Source organism: Tachypleus tridentatus, unplaced genomic scaffold (genome assembly GCF_004210375.1).
Source record: "Tachypleus tridentatus isolate NWPU-2018 unplaced genomic scaffold, ASM421037v1 Hic_cluster_2, whole genome shotgun sequence".
Taxonomy (NCBI): domain Eukaryota; kingdom Metazoa; phylum Arthropoda; class Merostomata; order Xiphosura; family Limulidae; genus Tachypleus; species Tachypleus tridentatus.
The window spans coordinates 30,044,403-30,068,526 of record NW_027467782.1 but is presented as its reverse complement, the minus strand read 5'-3'; the positions used below and the strand labels follow the sequence as shown (position 1 = coordinate 30,068,526).

At 33.0% G+C, this 24,124-nt stretch overlaps 1 protein-coding gene and 1 long non-coding RNA gene across 4 annotated transcripts in view; both read left to right on the top strand.

Annotated features, from left to right (window-relative positions):
* The window catches only part of LOC143243032 (prolyl 4-hydroxylase subunit alpha-1-like), a 273,473-nt gene that overhangs the window by 205,286 nt on the left and 44,063 nt on the right, over nt 1-24,124 (top strand). The window lies entirely within an intron of this gene.
* Nucleotides 8,238-18,959, top strand: LOC143242744 (uncharacterized). Its single transcript, XR_013023196.1, has 4 exons — nt 8,238-8,396; nt 9,187-9,329; nt 12,324-12,423; nt 18,867-18,959. It is a non-coding gene; the product is annotated as an uncharacterized LOC143242744 (long non-coding RNA).

Here is a 24,124-nt window from a genome sequence, read left to right as displayed (position 1 = left end):
TAATCTGATGTATCCTGAGGCTTTTCCCTTAGCCACTTATATCACATTATCAGCCACCTTACTGTGACTAACTGTCACTATGTTCACTGCTAACACTTGTTATATATATAGACAACTTATGCATTATCTATTAACAATTGGCTGATTCTGAATTACTTAACAACTTTTGTCAAAGTACTTGTACAAGGTGCTTCCCATGGAGTTTTTTGTTTTTTGCTGTTTTGATGAGGAAGATTGATTTTGTTGCTCACAATAACAAAGTATTTCTACTTAATGTTTTGCTCAGTTAGACATCAACTGACATGCTCCAGTGTGCCCCAACACTCTACCCTTGGCACATATTTATTTGGGCCCATTATCAATTACAAACAGATATGATGCTTGCCTATTACATATTGCCTCACAGGTATTACTCTGTTCATTACTAGGAGAAGAGCATACCTGTTCTAGAAACAGTTCTATACCCCACATGTGTGCCTTCTTTTTTATCATATGTTACACATTCTTTTAAGGCAGTTGCTATCTGCTCAATGACAGTATTCATACTGTCACACCTTTACTAACCTCTCCACCTTTGCAGTATGGAATTTGTCTTTGGGTGAGTGGAAGTAGTACTTATTCAGAAACTAACATTTTCTTACATTGAAAATGTATTTCCAATATGTACTTTACCTCCTCTTACCCATTTCCAATCTTTCCCTTTCAACTGATATGCTGGTTTTTTATTTGTATTTGCCAATTCTCAAAGGATTGTGCTAGAATAGTTAATCAGGTTTACAAGTCCCATAGTAGTTTTGTGGTAGAAACATAAATCATTTCCTATAAATAGTAGTGATTCATAAATTGGACTGTTTTGTTTTTTGTATTTATGTAAAATAATTTAACAAATTAAACTTTGTAAATATAACACATCATAAATATACTATGGTGTTTTGAAATAACTCATAAATTTGACTTTGCAACAACTCTCATGTTATCTCTGTCATTTGCTGTAACACATTTTATTACATTCCTTTATTTTTCTTTTCTGAATTTGTTATATTTGATAACAGCTTTACAGGCTGAATATTAGAAAAGACAGAAACTCAATACGTTTCTATTGTCAGAATCAATAATTCTGATGTTATGTGACATTTATTTGCTATGTTTCAAACTTCAAGTCCATTTCATAACTTTATATATAGTTAAAAGAATGTATAATCATAAAGATTATACCTAATTTCAAATATTTTGAGCAGCAGGAATGCTGGTTCTTCAGTTTCAAACCTGATAGAGAAGATTTATTTCTGAATGTAGAATTAGGATCATTTATGTATACCTGACTTTAGTCCAAATTTCCTTACAACCCAGTCAACCAATATGAGGAACCAGAAGCCACTCCTACCATTAACAATTTAGTTGTCTTTAACATACTTTGAAAATATATCTTTGTAATTAGTTTTAACTTTATCAGCTAAATAAGCCCATTTGAGCTTCCTAATTTTTTTTGAAGAAAATCTGTAGCTTTTCTCTAGTTCTACAAATTTTTTAACATATCTGTCAATTTAAATATCTTAAAATCACTTAACATCATGGAATTTATCCCTGATTTTCTCTTTTATATCTTTAGTAAACTAGTTAAATTTGATCTTTCCTGTTATTCTTTTGCTTTTTTGGCTTAATATATTTTTTTCACGAATGATAAATCTTGCATCAAGGTCTCAGAAGAACAAAGATCTCATTTCTTGTTTCTCTCAAAGTATAGCAAAACATTACACTTAACTATTTAGTGATCACTTTTCTCTAAATACTCCTCCACTTCAACTCATAGAAGCATTTCATCTTTAAAGATTAGCAGTTAATAAATCCAAAATAGAATACCTTCTTGCTTGTTTGCTGACTGACTATTGGGTATAGAAAACCATCTTGAATCATTTCAAGAAGTCTCTCTCCTTCATTACTTGACTTTACACGGTCTCAATCAATGTGTCTAAAATTATTCTCCTATTACAATTGCATCAATATTTGTATTAGTAAAATCCTTGATGTTATTATACAGTTTATCATCGACCTCACATACACGAGGTCAGTAATAAACTGTATAATGTTCACTCCTTAACAATAATCCAATTAAAACCTTCCTGCACTTGCAACCTTTAATTGTAACTTCCATTCTAAAGTTTTCAACTTAACAATCCACAGTTTACTTCTTAGGTAAATAGTCTCTCAACCCCTTTTCCTTAAAAGCCTTTCACTGTTAAATAATTTGACCTCTTATCTATTTATGAAGCACTACTTGACAAAAATTTTGTGTCCACTTGTAACTTGTGAATCACTGGACTGATTGTCACCAAATCTGGCCTGTACCTTTAGGGACCTCAAATAGTTAGCATGGGGACCTTATGTCTTTCCTGTACATTTGTTCACTTATGGCTGGCAAACTATTAAACTTTTTGTCACCAAACCTCACAGGTACCCTTAGGGCAGTTGGATCTGATGTACTATTCTACCCCAAGGGATCCCTATTGTCTTCCATATGCTTTGAATTGATACATTACATCAGCTAGTTTCAAAATGATTCCTAATATCAATATTTTCCAAGCTTAACAAAGTTCCCATGTTTCCTCTTATACCACACTCTCCAATTTCAACTACAACTTTGAACTTATCTATCTTGTTCCTAATATTCCTGATACTAGAATAATAGCAGCTAAGCAAATTGTTGAATTTACTATTTTTATTTTAAACAATGCTTTCAAGGGCCAGGCACTTAGGATTTGGGCTGTATGGTAGACATTAATATGTAACATTATTCCACAATGAGTTAAAACCATATTTTTAGTGTTTTCAGGTTTAACTAAAATTCCAAACAGAATTTTAATGAAAAATTCACAAATTACCAGCACTGTTGCAAGTTTTGACTCTCATAGTACACAGTATTCAACTTAATTCTTTTTTGGTGAATGTCCACCTTGGAAGATGTATGTATAGTATTGTGTTGTTGACTAACTTTCTCAGCCTATTTTCTAAGATCAAGCATAGTTTGTTGTATTCTTCTCTATTTTTTTCTATTTGTTTTCAGAGTAAACAAAGGCCTTCATCTTGGCATTAGTGGGATAATCCTCATCACCTTGGTCAATGGTACTCTATTGCTTTCAGTGCAGTTGGACAAATCATTCTGTAGGTTCTAGCTGAAACCCAGTCTTCAGTCAATGAAAGTGCCATGTAGTTGTTTAAAAAAGCTTCTTCTTCAATCTCTCTTTCACTTCTTTGAATGCCCCTGAGTAACATATCAGAGCAAGTATAACTTTTCTCTGGCAGAGAATGTTGCACATCGTTGACAGATGAGAATACTTTTGTATCATCATACATGTTAAAAATGTCATTTCCTATTATGTACATTAGACCTTTAGCATCTCTTTGAAGTAACATGGTGCATAGAATCCTTATTATAGTCATACAGAATGCAAGCAAATAATTGTTCTTGTCAAGAGGTCTGAAACATTCCGTCTATCAAACTTCTTAATTTGGAAGTTTGACATTGCTCTGGATTTGATACCAAAAAAAAAACTTTCAAAATGAATAGACATCATTCCTGTGCCCTGTTGAAGTACTACAATAATACCTTGCTTTTACACGTGAGTTCGTGGATAATCTGCTTCGTTTTTTGGTATCATGAAATCCAAGGGATCTTTAGAAATAATGTTAGAATTTTCATCTTTATCACCCAGAATGGAATAGTATAATCAATCCTTCCTCTTCTTTCTGCCTTTAATTTTCTCTGCAGCTGTTTCCCACTTTCTTTTGCCATTTTGATCTCCAAGCCTAAACTGTTGCATCCACACTGACATCGAGAACATTTCCTACAAGTATCATACGTATGCCCTTTGCACTTACAAGCCATTTTCTTCTTTTCCTGTATTAATATTGTTTTATCAATACAAGATCAGTACAATATGTGATTTATGGGTGTGACAATTATCTGCTTTTTGTCCAATCAGGTTTTTGTAGGTTTTAGCCAATGAACAAATGATCCAGGATGACTTCAAAAATTAAGTTATGCAAAATGCTGGTTGCCTAGTGCATGGAATCACTGTCAAATTTACTAAATTTGTCTTTAATACGTATTTATCTTGTTATACTTCATGTATACAAATTTCACATTGCCCTAGTTAGCTTATTTGCAACTATACAAAAGGGTCTTGTAGAGTTGAGTCATAGGATGAATAATAGATCAGGTTGGCAGCAGTTCCTGATAGCAGCAACATGTGACTTTGGATATGATAGTAACTGACTGAATATCTTTACAAACATCTTTAGAAGTTCACCAGACATCCTACTAACTAACCTACTTAAGTGAATCTCATCTTTAGCATATAATCTCTCCCTTATCGTAAAAACTAAGTTGGCCTTAGTATCCACTTCCACTTGACAATCTGTTACTTAAACTTTGGATCTTACTCAATAATTTATTTCAGTATCTGGCTTGAAGGAGTATTCCTTAAACCTCAGATGTGTACTTCTATCCTTAAATCTCTTATGGCATTCTTTATACTTTTTAAGCATTTCCTCTCTCTTGTCTAATTTTCATTATCATTTTTTCCTACATGCACTACAAAAAGAGGATGTTTCTTGGTACCAACAAGTAAATTATCAACATGCTTCATAATGTCTTGTACTTTAGTATCTAGCAAACAAATTCTAAAACATACTCCCTCCACTGACATTTATAGCAGTTATTGGACCTTTAGGATTTCTTCCTTTGCCCATCTAAGCATTGGTCTGAATTTTTTACACTTGCTCCAATCTTTTGTAATGCACTCAATTGCCCATAAAGATATTTGTCTTGTAATACTTTCCAGTTACATCAATGATCCTTCTATTCTGGTACTGTAAATAAGACCCTCATTCAAATAATGTTATCACTTTTTCTTGACAAAGTATTTAGACATGAGTTTATTCACAGATGTGTTGCAAGAGTTAAAATCCTTGGGTGCAATCTTTGTGCTACATGGTTGATTTTCGTTCAATAATATTTTAAAACATCTGAAAAGAACCTTTCACTTTAAGACATGGTTTTCACATATAAATTCCCTATTTACTATTTCCAGAATAGAAGCTAACTGGACTTCCTATATTCCATTATTGTTATCTAGTGTCATTCTCAAGTGAAGATATATATTTGGTCTGGGAGTTGTTGAAACTCCTTTTGAAACAAGTTTTTACCTAATAAGACCTAGATTTCAATTTTTTTCAATTGTGTTTTAAAATTTCTGTTGTGTTCTACCATATTTCTAGTGTTCTACTCTATTTGTGTTTTTTTTCTATAATAGTTCACTGAGTGCTAATATACGTCTGTTATATTTTACAATGGTTCTGTTGCTGCAGATAAAACTTGCACACTATTTCTCTGCGACAGTACTGCAGATAAAACTTGCACACTATTTCTCTGCGCAGGTACTGAAATAAAACTTGGCACCTATTTCTCTGCCGACAGTACTGCAGATAAAACTTGCACACTATTTCTCCGCGACAGTACTGCAGATAAAACTTGCACACTATTTCTCTGTGATAGTATTACAGTTAGATCTACAGTTCCATGCATATTTTTCACGTAATTTTTACATATTTTAATGTATGTCACTCCACAGTTGTTAAAACCTGTTAGAACTGTTTTATGTATTTGACAACAAATAACTATTCTGTGTTATCTCTAAGTTACATGTGTCTACTATTACAGTTGGCAGTGTACAAGGATGTGTTACATATTTGACTAGTACAGTTGACAGTGTACAAGGATCTGTGTTACATATTTGACAAGTACAGATGACAGTGTACAATAATTTGTTTTACACGTTTGTACTATTACAGTTGACAGTGTGCAATGATCTGTGTTACATATTTGTACTTGTGCAATAGTGTACAATGATCTGTGTTTTGACTTGTACTGTTCACACTCACTATAGATGTACACACTTATAGCTGGAATCAAGTGTTGATTAACGTATTTCCTAATGTACAAGAAATGAAGAAAATTACAAACGTTTGTCTGAAATCAGAAATTCTAAAATTGTGCTGTCGTTTAGTCAGCCATGTTTTCCATGGTTATTAATTACATGTACTTTATTCTCTCTTCATAGGTCTCAATAGTTAGACTTAAAGCTATCCACTCTTTCACATCTTGGGAAGTGGATCAATGTTCTTTGCTAAAGATATATCAGGCTATTACTTGATCAAAACTAGAGTATGGATCACTGGTCTATGGCTCTGCCAGCACCTTGGCCTTCAAGATCATCATCAGGGACTTCAGCTCTGCACCAGGGCTTTCAGCACTTCCCCTGTTCATAGCTTATACGTAGAATCTCATGAACCTTCTTTGCACCTCTGCCGTTTGCAACTGTCTTTACTGTATGCTTCAAAACTTCAGTCCTTACCATAACATTCCACCTGGGATTATGTTTTCCTTCCTCAGTGGGCCATGCTTTTGCAAAATAGACAATCAGCCATTGCTCCTTTTGGCCTTTGTATCCAAGTACAGTTGGATGAATTGGGTCTATCCTCTGATAACATTTGCTGTATCCACTGGTCAGCTCATCCTACCATGGCTTATTACAGTCCCAAGATGTAACCTTTCTTTAAGTCATCTGAGAAAAGCAGACACTCCTGATTGGAAATACTGTATGTTATTTGCAGAACATCTTTCAAACCACCCTTCCATTCCTATTTATACAGATGGTTCAAAATCAGGTGACTCTGTGGGCTCAGCCATGGTTTGGTGGTTGTGCACAGAATCCTCTCTACAGTTTCTGTGTTCACTGCTGAACTGTATGTCATTTCTCTTGTCCTGTATCACACAGAAGCTAAGCAGTACTCAAATTGTACTATTTATACTGACTCGCTTAGTTCTCTACTGGTCCTTGAATTGTTTCATCTTAGTTCTTACTGATATTCAAAATCGACTGGCCCATTTCTCTTTAACATCTACTTCTGTCCAGTGTTTCTAGATACTGGGCCACATTGGTATTTGCAGGAACGAGCTTGGTGACACTGCAGATAAATCTGTCTGCTCTGGCTCTATCACTGCTGTTTCTGTTCCATACGTGGACTATGGTCCTGTATTCAAGGCTCAGCTTCATGCCAGTTAGCAGTCGACTTGGAGTGAGCAACGTGAAAACAAGCTTTTCTAAATAAAACGTGCTATTGGACTTTGGCTATCTTGCTTTCTTAAGGACCAAAAATGGAAAGAGGAAAATGTCCTAACTAGACTACACATTGGTCACAGTTTTTTAATTCATCGTTTTCTTTTATCTGGGACTGATGCACCAATGTATTGTCTGTTACATTAAGCCACATTTTACTGTTTTGGTGTCATTACGACTTAATTATGGCACCATTTTAAACATGTTTTGTCCCAAGGTTTATTTGTTAGATATTGTTATTGGCGATGGTGACATTGTCCACCTTTGAAATGTTTTTAGTTGTTTAAAGTCTATTAATCTTTTAATGCTATTTAAGTTTTTTTTTTTTTTTTTACTTTATATATTAGACATTTTTTTGATGTGATTCACTTTTAAGAATCAAAGTACATCTAGTTCGATCTAAAATTAGAAAATGGCCATAACATCCAATAACTTGAAACCAGGAATGGAAAGGCCAACTTCAGGTGACTAATGCTACTTTTAACTACCTGTTGGTCATTCTGGCAAGTTATGATAATTATAATTATGCTATAAAAGTCCTTCACAACTTGTATTACTGTAGTTTTCTTCTTACTGCTGTAGACTAGATGTAAAGTTGGATTTAATGCTATTTGTGTTTTTAATTCAAAAATGTAACTTTGTTTTGTTTTATTTTAATTTCCTTTAATGAATTTTAATAATTTTACTTTACTTTTAACTTTTAACCAGATGTTTGGTGCACATAGCCTGGTTGCTAGAACACCAAATCAACCAGCCATCCATGTAATTGTTTCCATGTCTAGTTGCATGGAAATGTTACATTATATTTGGGGGTATCATCATATTATTCTTTTATCTTAGTAACAGTGAATTAGAAGTATGTTTTTTTATTATGCTGCTTTCAGCTGTGTTTTCTTTTTCATGCTAAAAATGTTTAAATGGTTTAGAAAGATATTTAACATGATTCTCTATCTCAGTTGTGTTTTTCTTTTGTTAGTTTACTTTTTTTATATATATATACTAGTTTTTCTGTATTCGTCAGACACTGAAATGTAGTTTGTTAAGATTTTAGGGAGTATGTGTTTGTCTTTTCTTCTAGACTACACATGTTGACAGATATGGAGAAAGCAGTCTAAGTTTTTACAGGTCTCTGCCCTTCATTTCAAGGAAGCTACTCCTCAGTCAGTAGATTGAACTCCACTCTTAGAAGAGTGGAGAGGAAGAAGAAAATTGGTTCAAGTATGTGTTTCAGGTTTTACTTTTATTGCAAATAGAATATATAAAAACTGCAGTCTCAAAAGCTAGGAATGATTTTTTTATCTAATGATATTGATAATTTAACTTATAGTTTGTATACATTACTGATTATTTCTTTAAAGCTTTAAAGATACCAAATGAGATGTGAAGAGAAAAATAGAAAGCACTTATCATTCTTGTTTTAAAAAAAAAGTGTCTCATTATATATTGGGAGCAACTACTCTAATGATAAAACTTCAACATTTATATCTTTGATATTGTACATTTTTTTAGGTATGAGAACACATTTCTGAGTTTAAAAACATAAATTGTTTAAAGCAGATTATACAATATAAATAATAAAGAATCATTTAATGATCATATACACAAACGTTTTAAAATAATTAGTATACTAATAATCAAAGTCTACATTAAAACAAAGATTAAAATTTTATTAATCTAACCTTGAACAGGCACTTATAGTTCTGTTTGTCTCTCTAGAAATAATTAAAAGTAATATAGAAATGAAATTTACTGAAATACCATGACCCAAACTTAAAGATATACCATTTTAATTATAACAACTGTTTCATTGGTTTTCATATAATATTTGTCTATTTTACTTAATTCTTTATTTTAAAGGCTAAAATTTAGATGAATTATATTTTATGATTATAAATGTTTGTTAATTGTATTTAACTTCCTTTAAACAGTACTTAGTAGAGGAGATCTTGAATTAGAAATAATATTTTGTATTCATGAGTGTTTTTTTTTTTACTTCTTTGTTTTACAGTCCTCACTTCGTTATCAGGAACCTCTTCTTAATCTGTACCGGGTTCTCCTTACAATAGCCAAGAACCACATTCCTGAGCAGACCAAAAAGATTGATTACGAAATCGTAACTTGCTGGTTACAAAGTGCAAAACTTGCCAGAAAGTAGGTTTTATTACACTGCAAATAAATTCTTGTAATCAGCTCATCTGTACTGTTCCTTTAACTTTTCAGTCAATTATTAATCTGATCTGTTCTTTCATTAATATCATATAGTAACATACATTTCTCTGAAATGTGTATGGAGTATTTCAGAGGCATCAGACCTGAAGGTGTTGTAACATCCCCACTTTTACATATTTTACATGCATAGCAACTGTAAATTATATCAATTTTCTGGTGAGGGCATGCCCTAAATCTTTACAGACTTAACTGACTTTGACAGCAGGGGGAAACACTTTTAGCAGCTTCTTATACTTTAAATTCCTCGTTGTAAATTTTGCGTGTCTAGTCAAGCACTCCACCTATTTCTCTCCTTCCTGCACCACTAATACTGAAGATATCACATTGAAAAGTTCCTAAACCTGTCAGTGCATGCATGTAGAAGTTATTACTCATTTCTAATTCTTTGTAAGACATTATTGAGCTTTTATGTACATTCTCACAGAGAATATTATATAATGTGTTTATGGGGTATCATTTTCTTCTAACACTTTGTTCACATTAACAGAATCATTAATGTTTATTAAATTATTTTAATTTATAATCACAGTAAAGTTATATATTAGTCTCACAATTTATACAAGTAGCACACCTTGGTTGTAAGCTTCTGATGAAAATTTAAACTAAATGCAGTTTTAAAAAAAACAAATTCGTAATCCAGTTTACTGAGTTAAGTTGGGGGAGTATTTCTCATCAAAATCTGACTTTTTGATTCTGTTGTTAGTGTCACATAGTAAAATGTTAAAGAAATAATTTATGATCCATGATGGTGAGAAAAACCTGCTACATAGAGTTTTTCTCTGCCCATACCAGCCGTTTTTACATATATATTTTAATTATGCATTGTCACTTTAGCCTAAAATTATGTCAAGTTAAAAGACATGTATTATTTGTAACCCAGTTATAAGTTTTGAAAGAAAACTTCATATTTAAAATGATTCTATCTTCATAGATAAGGTCCATAAGTTTTATACAGGAATGATCAAACAAAAGAGGACATTACAAACCAAATCATACTGTTTCAAAAAATAATTTTGTTTACCATCTGGCATTGCTTTTATTTCTCTTTTTGTCAACAGTATGATAATGGAGATTTAAATGTGTGCCATTACTCAGAATATTGTAAGAACCATTGAACTTTGTCTAGAATAGATTATTTTTGAAGTTGCTTAATTTTTAGGGATTAGCTTGATACCAGAGTAGCAAAATGTCCAAAATCGTGAGGGTGCAGACCTCAAACTTTACAGAAATATGGAGGCCTACTGATGGATGTAATGAAACTAAAGCTTGTTTCAGTTGATCTGATAGATATTTGATTATGTTCTTCTATCTCACATTTTCTGTACATAAGTGAATAAATCCAACATACATGTTTCAGGGGACTGTAAGTCTGGCATAAGAGGTGATGAGGATAACATTTTGTGTGTGTGGATTGATATGGTTCTTGTGCAGAACTGGGTTTGAATATGAAAATGATATTGTATTGATAATTTGACAATTACCCACTAGCAGTTTTCTGAACCTTAAGGTAGAATTATTCTGTGGCATGGTGGGCTTTTATAATAGATTACTTTTACCAGTTACTGTGTATCTCTTATATTTCTGAATTCTAGTGTTTTTTAGTCTTGATGTTTCTACAGGATATTGGAATCCACAGAAGATGCTGTATATGATCTCTCTCTGTTAGGTGATTTGATACAAATTAATTACAGTTGTTTTTGGCTTCTAAATGCTTTTCTGACTTAATATTGTGTACATATCCTGTATATGTGTTTTAGAGAAATCTCTGACATATAGTTTTCTTCTTAGAGTAATGCTAAAATAATAGGACTTGAACCCCATATAACAAAAGGTAATACGAATAAATGTATACATCTGGTTACTACTGATATCATACATAATCTACCTAGGATATCAATCAATCTAAACTTGTATACCCTATTGAAAATATTCAAACACAGAGAATGAGTCAATGATTTTGTTGGAGTGCTGCAGCTCATGTTGCCACATAGTTGTGCTCTGTCTAACGATTGTACATCTTGACAATATTCTGACAGCACAGTCTCCATTACAGAAGGCTCTTTCATGCAACTGTCATGTAGAAATTACATCTGAAACTTGATAATTAGGCTTTTCAGCTCGTAATCTACAGATTACAGGATTGAACCTCATTACTGAACATGTTTACCCTCTCAGCTGTGGGAACATTATATATTGTGACAGTCTGTCCCACTATTCAGTCTGACAAAGGTTAGTGGTGGATGGTATTGGCTAATTGCTTTCTATATAATTCATCACTCAAAATTAGAGAAGGCTAGTGCAGATGGCTCTTGTGTAGCTTTGCATAAACATTCAACGAGTCTCAGGACACCATGCTTTCTATAATTGATTTAATTTATGGGGACATTAGATTCTCAGTGCTTGTTTTGGAAGTTTGTTAGCACAGGAATCTGTAAGTGCTGTATCTAGGTGGTTTTTTTTTTTATGATAATAAATGCTCTTTGTTTTAACTCGTATATTTTTTATAGCCACTTCAATTTCTTGACATGCTTGAAGCTTTCATGTGTTCATCAACTATCTTGTGCATATTATAGCTTGTATTCAAGTTCACTGCTAAAGTCCAGAACTGGTACTAGATTTGAATCATTAGAATAAATATTATATTTGATAGTAATTCATCTGATAACTGTAGAATTAGTACCATACACTAAGTGTAGAATTTATTTAAGAATGAGTTGTAATTAAATTATATCATTAGATTTAACTGTTATTAAAACTAAGAAGTATCTGTGTAATAATTAATTGCATAATTATATTAATTATGTAAAAATTAATTGCACTATTATATTGCATACATTATGATTAGAATCCATTAACTGTACAATGAATCATGTCCATTAATTTTCAGAATAGTATTCTCAACCTGTGTTTTTTTAGAAGTGGTCATCAACAGAGGGCTTATAGTTGTCTGCTAGAAGCTTCAGTATTAAACATGCCTGAGACATTTGTGGAAAAATCTAAGTGACACTGGAATAAAGTAAATATAAATCTCAGTGGTAATATTTTTTGTAATTATTAAAGCAGATACTGTTCTTAGTTGTTTGTAAAACTTTTGATGAAATTATTTAAAGTACCTCTTTTTAATATTTTTGAAATGCCAAAATTGTGAAATTGGAAGCTCAGGATTTTGCTGTGATTTAAAATTTTGAACTATTATGTTATAATGTAGTAAATTTGAAAATTATTAATTTATAAATGTCACTTTTTTAAACTTTGAAACTGTTAAATTATGAACATTGTATGTTCTAAATGTATACATTTGGAAGTACAAGATTCTGGAACTTAAAAGCATTAAGAATTTAACCTTGGAAGTGAAAAATGTTTATATTTGAGGCAGTAAAAAATGTTTTCTCATCAAACACCATAACATTTGGTATTTCTAAACTGTAATATTTACTTTGAATCTGAGTTTTTGTGAAGATTATAATGATGAATTTGTAATTAACAAAAATGTTACAGCAGTCTATTTATTTTGGCACTTTACTGGCAAATTTTAGTGTTTAGTTATAACAGTTTTCTGTCGACTTGCATTTTTTGAACTAATAGTAAATAAATAAATTTTATTTATGCATATGATTGTTATCTCAAATTAGAACCACATCAGTGCAGTATTAGTATCTTATACCTCTTAAAAAAGAAACAATTAGTTCAATGGTGAGTTGCATTACATCAAAAATAAAATTTCCAAAATATATTTATATCTTCTTACCTTGCAGTTATTATTCAGCTGCTATGGTTTCTTTTCCTTTGTCCATCTAAGTATAGGTCTGATTTTTTTCTCCCTTGCTCCAGTGTTTTATTTCACCTTTAAATCTATCTCATTACACTTTTCACCTACATCAATGTGACCTCTGTTTTAAAACTGTATATAAGCATTTCTTAACAGGTGCATGTAGTACAGTTGTTGAAGATATTTTATGCATTTTTCAGGTTATATATTTGACTTTCATGAAGTAAAAAAAAAAAATTGTTTGGTATGTACGTTTACAGCTTGAATTCATGAATTAATGTATCCAGCATGGAAACAAATTAGGCCTCTCCTATCTCACCTCTGATATATAACATTGCTCCCAAATTGGGAAAGGAGTCGCTCTTAGTTGAGGCTGTCCATGACCTTATCTGTAGTAAGGTGGAAACATAGGTTTGATGTGGTGGTCTCCAGGGGACTGTGATGCTGAACTTTTAGGTGATCCTGGACATTCTGGAGAGAATTTAGATTTGCTTTTCTTGTGCCTTCCTTTCATCTGTTTGCTTCTAATGAGGCTAATTTTGATCACCTTTTACCAACTTCTTTTCTTTACTTAGTTCATTCAGTGTGTCATGTTTTTTGACATTACTTGGTGGGTTTTCCTTGGGGGTGGAAGGTCTGAAGGTGAGTACTTAGTCCTCCCTCCATTCCCTAATACTGAGGCTCATATAGAGATGTTTACTGCTCAGTTTGGTGAGTACTTAGTCCTCCTTCCATTCCCTGATACTGAGGCTCATATAAGAGATGTTTATTGCTCAGTTTTGTGAAGGGACAGCTATGTCTTGTCTGCCATGTTTGTCAGAACAGCATGTTTAACTCATTATCATGAGGTAGATACACGTTTAGACTCTCAGAGAATAGATCAGCTCCTGAAAATGTGAAGTTCCATAAAGAAGTTTATGCTTAATCTGAGTATATCACAGTTTTGTAGGATTTGTTTGACTTTAACTAACACTGTAATATTTACTGTATGGACACTTTTTTTTTGTCCTCATTTCAGTTGTCGACTTCAACACTTTCCTGAATTTTGTGGGTGGTATTTCATTGAAACATATTAGAAGGCATTTGTCTACTTACTGACAACCTCCATGTGTTATATGAGTCCTTTTTCTCAAACTCTTGATTTTTGCAGGCATTCCAGACCCTTCATATTCAAGGGCTTATGTCACCCATCTGCATTCGTCTTAGTTGTTGGTTGCTTGACTTTCCTCAGCTCTTACAGGAGGTCTAGTTCCAATGTTGTCCTGACCCTAACAACAACCCCTTGTTTCATCATTACTTACAATATTTTATGCCCTTATCTACAGGGTTCCATGTTCAATTGATTGGAGTATTGCCAGCAGTGTAAATGACTACTGTATTCCTTTGTGTCCTGTGGGGACTCATCTACATTAATTTTTGTACATGTAGAAAACCTTTACCACAGATCCATGGGTACTACAGGCCCTTGCATCAGAATTGATCATTCATTTCTCATATCCACTACCATTTTTTTCATCATCTTATAGTATTTCACTTCCTGCAAGTCCTCAAATGTTTTAACTTCATTCCATCCATGGTTATCAGAGATGTGTTGGTCATTGGAGTGATTGAGAGAGTTGTTTCAGTTCTTACTAAGGTTTATTTCTGTATATTTGTTGTGCCCACATTGTAATCAGTCTTTTCATTTAAATCAATTCCTAAATCTTCCACAGTTCACGGTGGAGTCATTCCTCATTCTATATTGGTGTTTTTTTGTTGGGAATGTTGTTGACCATGTTTAATGTTGCTAATGCCTATCTACACATTTCCATGGTGAAGTCATCCTGCTACTATCTATGTTTTGTGCACAAGGGTTTGGTGCTGCAGGTCATCTCTCTGCCATTTAAACTCACACTGGTTCCATATGTTTACAGTTTATAGTTCATGTTATTTTCTTTACCCTATCTCAAAATGGAATCAGTCAATATTAGCTATCTCATAAGCACCAGAAAAAAAACAACCAAAAAAGCACCCATCTTTTCTTTCCAGAATGACTTCAAATTGTAACATAAACCTACATTCTTTTATCCCAAGAAGTTTTAAGCTCATAGCAGAATAAATCTACTTATAATTAAACCATTATCCCACCATTATAAGATGTTAATCACCTGGGAAACATGCAGCTCACGTTACATTAATAAATTAAATTTACTCGTGAGTTGCTTGCTCATGAAAAAATATTATTATTACTTATTTTGCCTAAACTAAACTAAAAGGATACTTATTTTTACACTTTAGTTACTTTTATAAATATACATAAAAATTAAAAATAAAATGATTAACCATTTTCATTTTTTTCTTGCTATTGACTATTAAAGTTTACAAATCTTTTATAATTAACCCCATCCTCTGGGCCTGTGCACACACCATTACTTGGACATCTTGCTACTAGTAGCAGCATCACAGCACAGTCAGATACTATTTCTCTAAAGCAAAAAAGATAGAATTTATTATCAGAGCTAAAACTTCTCATTTTCTTTGGAACACTCAACTACCAGCCTTTTGGTCTCTAGTAACCCACCCTTAGGCATTGACAATAGTTCTATTCAGTCATAACTGGACTGGATTGTGCTTATACACCTACCCACTGATTAATCTGTTACCCAGCTTCCTAGCAATGATTTCTTCAATCTCTTGTCGTATTCTGTTGATTGCACGAGATTGGCCTAATCAACCCTTATCTCATATACCATGTACCACTTTTCCCTTAGGGTTTATTTTATGTTGCTTCTGGCCTGTGGACATCACCAGTCAGAGTTATTTGCATTACACTTACAGAGGACACTTTTTCATTCTAGCCATGTCCTTCTGTACCCAGATAGGTCCTTCTTACCTTACCACTGGCAGCCAGGGAAAGGGATAAATACTTTTCACTGATTCATCTGACCTCTTTATTTTCACACATATAAATGATGGGTCCCCATTGTTTCTTATGTCTAATGAAGGCCTTGAGGTGTTAGGTTGCCTAAACTAAAGGTTTTAGTGGTGCTGGACAATGGCTTTTTATTTATTGTGTCTCTTTAGTTTCCCAGGGCTTACCCCTGGTTACCTCAATGGGATGAGTGGTAGAATTGATCCATATTGATTTTTATGGGCTCTCTCTGAAGGCAAGGAAAATTCTACAAATCTCAACTTATCACATTTCTATGTTCATCGTGGCCCAGTTGAATTGCTCACTGGAGGACATTCTGAGCTTGTGTGTGAACCTTTCCCCAATACTTTTATCTCACATTATTTACATAATGTGGTTTTTTTACTACCCCTACATCTATGTTAACCTCATCTGCTAGGTTATACTGAAAGGTGAGTATTTGCATTACTAATCTTCTCTCTTTTTTTTTTAATTTCAAAATTCTACTTTTTTGGTGAGTGTTGCCCAATCAAGTGTGCTTTTATCAAACCAAATTCACTCTAGCAACTACTGACACAGTATACTTTATCTAGGTTGTTACAGGCTCTGTGGAAATATGGTGTCACATACAACCACACAGAGACAGACTGAGTGGTAATACTCTACTATGCTGGATTACCACTCAGAAAATATAATGAATAAAGCATAAGGGGTTCTTCCCCATCTCTGCTGATCAGTGGATTGAATAAATCAGGGTCAGTTTGCTTTTAGAAATTTAGGAAATTTGGTTCACTTACTTTGCTGATTCTAGAGCATTGTTTTTTAGGACTTCTCTAATGTGCACTACCCCTGCCCCAGTTAGAAACCTTTCTACTCAGGATTTTGAGTGTTGTTTTTTTTCCAGATTTTGGTAGGAGCAGCACCAGCTTAAACAGGAGCTTACTCGTAAGAGTAGTTCAGTTTCGACACTCAGCTGTCCAGTTGGGTTTGGTGTGGTCTTTCTTCTTGATTAATGTTGGTTCAGTACATTGTTCATTGTCACTTCATAATTGTGGATGCAGAGTAGTCCCATTCTGTATTTTTGGTTCATCACAATTTGTTCCATATCTTTCCAGTAATTCCAGGGACAAATGGAATTTATGCTGCCCACTTGGCTAGGGAGAGAGGATGAGTGTCTGTAATTTCAGGTTGGATAAGTTCTGTTTCCTCAGGTTAAATATTGCATGCAGTGTCATGTTATTCCAAATCTGTGGTTTTGCTTTTGGACTTCTTCAGTTTGAGGAAAGGGCTTGTCCACATTGGTGTTATTTATTTACTTTTTATGATTCCAGATGCATCACTCTGTAGCTATGGGTTTGGATCCATCCTGTCTCACACACACACATATATATATTATGATCCAAATGCCCTATCCACCAACATGGGATTTAGGAACCATGATCCTGTGATTCCAACCCTGAACAGTGATACCTTGGATATGTGGTTGGGGCTTGGCCAGTGATTATAACATATCATTTCAAGTTCCACATCCACTGCACAGTTTAGTTTCTGAGTGTGTAACATGCCTGTTGTGGCTGTGGTGCAGTTCCTCACTATGTTGTTAGTATTATATATTTCTTTTAGTATGTCCACAGTCTATGCAGACATTCATGTCTGAGGGAGGGACTGTGGATTGGGTCTGTCTCGAAAAAATGTCAGTATTGTGCGGAGGTGTTTATGAACACTATCAATATAAGATAGAGGGCACATTGATGTAGGTATTAACTTCAACTTACTTTTTACTTGTGAACAAATTCAACACTGTAGGTTTTAGATTACATGAAAGTTAACAATTTCCAAATGAGTGTTGCTCTCTTGAATTGTAAGATTTATAGTTTAAAGTGAGTTTGATTTGTTTTGAGTATTTAATGTTATGTGGTTTGGGTTAAAATAATGAACAGTAAGTTTTCTGTGAAAAATCTTACATTTTAAAATATTATCATATATTTCTGATGTGCTAGCTTTCTATATATTTTTTCCCCTACTGATTGAAAAGTTATATCTGACTTTTAAACTATAACACCTCAAATTGAATGATCATGTGTCACTTTTCTTAACCTGATATTAAATTGTACTTGTGATAATATAGTCTTAGATCACTGTATTAAATGATCCTGTTTCCATTCAACTGTGCCTAATGTTGAACTGTACTTGTGATAGTGTAAACTAAGATCTCTGTATAGAATAATCCTGTTATTCAACTAGGTCTTTTCTTGAACTGTACTTGGGATAAGCTAGTCTTTGATCTATCTGTATAATGTTTTGTTATTACTCATCTAGGCCTAATATTGTATTTTATTCGTGATAATGTAGATTTGTAACCACTGTACTGAATGACCCTGTTACATCTTACTGTGGTCTAGTATTAAAGAAAAATGGAGAATAAAAATTTATACCACAAAAAAATGATAAATAGCCTGAACACCCTTCCTCTGGTGATATTAAAATTTAATGAAACAGAAGGGTTGATAACACAGTGTTATCAAGTAAAGAATCTTCAAAACGGATGTTGTACAAGATATTTGTAGAAACATACATGTGAATCAGTAGTAAATCAATTTTATTTTAAAATTATGTCAAAATTGATATGTATATAAAATTGAGGTTTTAAATGTTTTAAGTTTTCAGTAGATATTGATATCAGTTAAATAGGATGATACACCAAAAGTTATATGATATGCAAACTTGTCATGTTTCTAAAATTTTAATAGCCAGCTAGTACTCTGGTACCTGTATGCTTATTTTGTGACTTGTTATACAGAATGAACAGGAACAAGCTATCAATATTCTTCAGAAAGGAATTCAGGAACATTTTCCAGATGTTTCTCAGTTCAAGAATAACCCATCTCAAAAAACAGAAAGAGGCTGCTGCTTGTGCCAAGGTAATAATGGATGCTACTTATACAGAAGTTTTAACACTTATGTTACATTACTTAGATACTTTTTGTTGATGATAATGTAGAAAATATTAATCATGTAGAACAGAGGTATACAACATGTGGCCTGCAGGTCAGATTTGGTTCACCAACTCACTATACAGCTCATGACATGAAATTATAGTGCTTAAATTTGATAGTTTTTGTTTTTTATCTGATGAATTATTTTTCATCTGTTATTAAATTTAAGAGTTTCTCTATCACAATTTAATAGAAATTTGATTAGTTTTGTAGTTGGTAGAAAATATAAAGGACTCTTTTTTTGCTTATTTTATAGAAAGAAATGTTATGGCCTGCCAACTCTCACACTTTCAATTGGCCCCAACCAAATAGTCAACATTTTATAGGCTGTAGGTTGGCCTGAATTTAAAATGTGATTGATTGTTTATCTATTTTAATATTGTGTGTTATTCTTTAATGTATAAGATACAAAGTTTAAGTGTCTTACATTCAGAAGTTTATTAAACTACTTCGTGTTTGTGTTATACTAATTACAATAGCATAGCTAATAATCCATATTTTAATAGTGTATAAGTTTTAAATTCTACAATATTTAAAATCATGTATTTCTTCTGTTCAGACACCTTTTCTTCTAGCATGTCATCTTTCATATTTTATCAACCACTATTCAGAAAAGTAAAAAATTCAAAGTAAATTTCTCTCTATAAACTCATCATGACTCAGACAAACCAGATTTTTTTATAGCCTTCAATTCTGTTTGGTTACAGAGCTATCAAAGAGAAAATCAGACCCTTCCTGTCACATCATGCCTTTCATAATTCATCAGTTGTTCTCTCTATGTTTAATGATATGTTACCTATGATCAATAGAAAGTCAAGGTTTTTATGTATCAAATGGCATATTGTACAATGTTCTGAAATGTTGATGTCACTCGGAGTACAAACGTCGTTCTTACAAGAAAGTTAACAACTACGTTGAATGAATTTGTAACGACTTTTGTCACATAGCTGGAAAGCCAGGGAAAATTTTGAGAAATCTATATTGTTTGGTGCATTATTTAATTAAATACAAATTATTAAATGCATTACTATTAGGAGTCTAGCATAATTAGGATGAAGTCTCTTTAATAGTCAATAGCAAGAAAAAAATGAAAATGGTTAAGCATTTTATTTTTCATGTATATTTTTATGTATATTTATAAAAGTAACTAAAGTGTAAAAATAAGTATCCTTTTAGTGTTCAGACAAAATAAGTAATATTTTTTTCATGAGCAAGCAACTCACAAGTAATGTAATTCATTAATGTAATGTGAGCTGCATGTTTCCCAGGTGATTAACATCTCATAATGGTGGGATAGTGGTTTAGTTATAAGTAGGTTTATGTTACAATTTAAGTCATTCTAGAAAGAAAAGATGGGTACTTTTTTGGTTGTTTTTTTCTGGTGCTTACAAGGTATATAAAATTGACTGATTTCATTTTGAGATAGGGTAAAGAAAATAACATGAACTATAAACTTTTACTGGAACAAAAATTGTTTGAAAGGTATTACTTAGGAGATTATAGGGACTACACAAAGGAAATTTGAGATTCTTGAGGTGACAAAAAAGTATTTTTTTTTATTTTAATATGAAAATTACTTTGCCTGTGGACTATTCAAAGTAAATGCTCAATAAATTCGTGAAAAAATCTCCATTGTATTTTTTTTTAATTCTTCACTAAAGATATGATTTTTGTTTGTGAATGACTTGGAATGTTAACTGAAAGTATGCCAAATTTTGTGAGGACAGATACACTGTATTGAAAGTTAGAAGTATTAAATATAAAAAGAGTAGAAATGAGTGCAAAGAGGTCTTGTGGTCAGTCAAGTCAACCAAGCCCATGTTGAGAGAGTTAACAATGGTATTTCTTTTTTGGGTATTTTAACAAAAGCAAAAATACATAATAAGTGCTTAAATTTTTAACTTTTCTAATGGTAAGTTATGATTTAAGAAAGCTGAAGTTTTCCATTCTAATTTCAAAATATCTAATATTTTTGTTAAATATATACTGCCTTTGTTACACTGTTAAATCCTCCAGAGTTTTAATAGTTTATTCAACTGTAAAATTTGAAGCTTCAGTCTGATCAAATAATGTAAAATATTATTCCATCACCCTAAACTATTGGTATCTTCTCCTTCCATCTGGGTTATTAGTGTGTAGATATAAAATCATAATGTAGATTGGGTGTTTTGAATAAATTCAAATCTTGTCTGACCTTGCTGCACAGTTTGGAATGGCAAAGTCTACAGTCTGCACCATACTGAAAAATAAAGGAGGTGATGTTGCAAAAGGAGACACAGTGCTTACGAAACAAAGATCACAAACAATGGAAGAGGTGTAAAAAGTGTTGTTGATTTGGGTAAACGAAAAACAGTTAACTGGTGATAGCATTTTTGAGACCATCATTTGTGAGAAAGCAAAGCAGTTTTATGCTGACCTCCTGAAAAATACTTCTGGAACGAGTGCTGATCCAAGTGATGTCTTTAAGGCTAGTAGGAGTGTTTTGAAAAATATTGGAAGAGAAGTGACATATATAGCTTTGTGAGACATGGGGAGGGTGCTCATTCTAACAAAGATGCTGCTGATAAATTTGTCAGGGAATTTAAGGACTATGTAGAAGGTGAGGGTTTTATTCCCGAACAAGTGTTCAACTGTGATGAGACGGGCCTTTTTTGTAAGAAAATGCCAAAGACAACCTACGTCACCAAGGAGGAGAAGTCACTGCTAGGGCACAAGCCAATGAAGGACAGGCTAACTCTATTGTCATGTAGTAATGCAAGTGGGGTCTTAAAACTTAAGTCTTTGCTTGTTTACCATTCTGAGAACCAAGTTGTTGTTTTTTTAAAATAATTTTCTGAAAAGAAAATTAAATGTCATGTGGAGGGCTAATAGTAAAGTATGACACAGAGTTAACCCTCAGAGAGTTCTGGAAAAATCACTTTAATAATCTCCATTGCTTGAGGATCATAGACAAAGCCTGGAAGGAAGTGTCTTTGAGGATCATGAACTCAACCTGGAAGAAATTGCAACCAGATTCAGTATCAGATAGAGATTTTGAAGACTTTGAGTCTGAGCCTATTGTCGAGGATATTGTCTCACTAGGCAAGTGTATGGGCTTGAATGTGAGTGGTGATGATGTGTAGGAGTTGGTGGAAAACCACAACACTGAGCTCACCATGGAAGAACTCCAAGACCTTCAGAAGGAGCAGTAACAGAAGGCAACACTGAGGAAGTGTCTTCAGATGAGGAGGAGGGAAGGGAGGGTGTTCCTAGTTCATTAATCAAGGAAAGTGTGGAAAATAGGGAGAGTTGCAAAGTTTTGTGGAAAAATTTCACCCTGACAAAGCTGTAGCAAACTGCAGCATAAACCTTTTCAATGACAATGCCATGTCTTACTTCTGAAACATTTTAAAATGCAGGCAAAACAAATCTTATTAGACAAGTTTTAGTGAGAAATAGGTCCAGTGAGTCTCAATCGTGTTGTAGTGGTGCAAAGAGAGAGAAAAGAAAAAACCCCAGAAGGAAAGTCACCTGACGTTTTATGGAAGGTGACTCCCTTCAAACAATAATAACTGTCCAACTCTCCATGTTTCTCACCACCTTTCACTTATGCCATCAGCTGTCCTCAGCACAGGTAGAGTGCAGTTAAATTTTAATTTATTGTTTTTTTTATTGTGTGGTTGACTTTATGCATGTAAGTATTATTATACAGGTATAAATAAGCAATATTTTTACTTAAAATGCTTTATAATAGGTAATTTTTGGATGTCTGTAATGGATTAATTTAATTTACAGTATTTCTTATGGGGAAAATTGATTCCGTTTTCAAACAGCCTTCTGGAATGGATTAAGTTCGAGAACTGAGGTACCACTGTATTATCATGACTAAATTTGTTAATTGAAGACTAATTTTTGTTCAGTTTATTAAATTATTTAAAAAACTACTTTTCTTCAGTCTGATACAAAGAAAAAACAGCTTGGATCATACACTAGTATTTCCTATTGTGAACTGTTTGCTGTAAATGTACAATAGTTTTCATGCTGCTAATTGTAGATTATTTTTTCCAAATATCCTGTGTTAACTCCCTCATTTCAGCCAAATTATTTTACTTCAAGTTTTTCAGTTTTCACATAAACCAATACAATACGAATAATGTTAAAGGTCCATGTAGATCAAGCCATGGATGTGAGAGTTATATCAGATTCTTTATGGCCAACATACTGGTTCACCATACTCAATATCTCCATGTAACTAACTCTTGGTAGTCAGAAAGTAACTAATTTTGTATAGATTGAAAGTACCATTGGATCAAATGTAGCTCAAAACTTAGTGGTTTCCCATCATGCTTCACTGTAGATATTGTACTTTCACTGTTATACTGTTCTCTCCTCCACCATTGAATGAAGTTTTCATTGATTGTTGCTAAACTATTTGGGTATAGATTGATGTTGAAACAGCATAAATTTCCAGCTCTGTTCATTTCATCATTCGTGGTCCAATATCCATCTAAACCTTTTGGCCAGTAACCTATTTTTAGCAGTAGTTTTGAGCCAGCTTAATGTCCAGTGAGAGCACTTTATGTTAATGTGCATGTTACCGTTTTCAAGGTAACACTCAACTATATTTACTGCAAGGTTATTGTCAAGATTTCTCTTGTAAAGAAAATACCACAAATTGCTTAAATTCACTTTCAGTTTCTGATTTATACCTCAATTGCCTCTGATATAAACAGTGTCAGTTTCATTTGCCCTCTTTAGACTTGCATACAGCTTTTTCAAAAGAATTCTTGCTAAAAGTTTTCACATGGAATCTCTCTGACAATCAAAAAAATGTTATTTCTACATGTTTGTCCTGTGACATTTTGGTATCGTGAGCCACAACAGGATCTTTACTACTATTAATCAGCATAGTAAATTTGGTTTTTATAATCTCTATAGTGATGTACACTTTCTGATTAGGTGGATGACAGCCAATGATCAGGTAAACAATCAAACATGATACCACTCATTTTGACATAATACAGAAGTGTAATTCCCACAGTATTGTCCATTCATCCTCTTTATCCTTTCTATACTTGTTTTC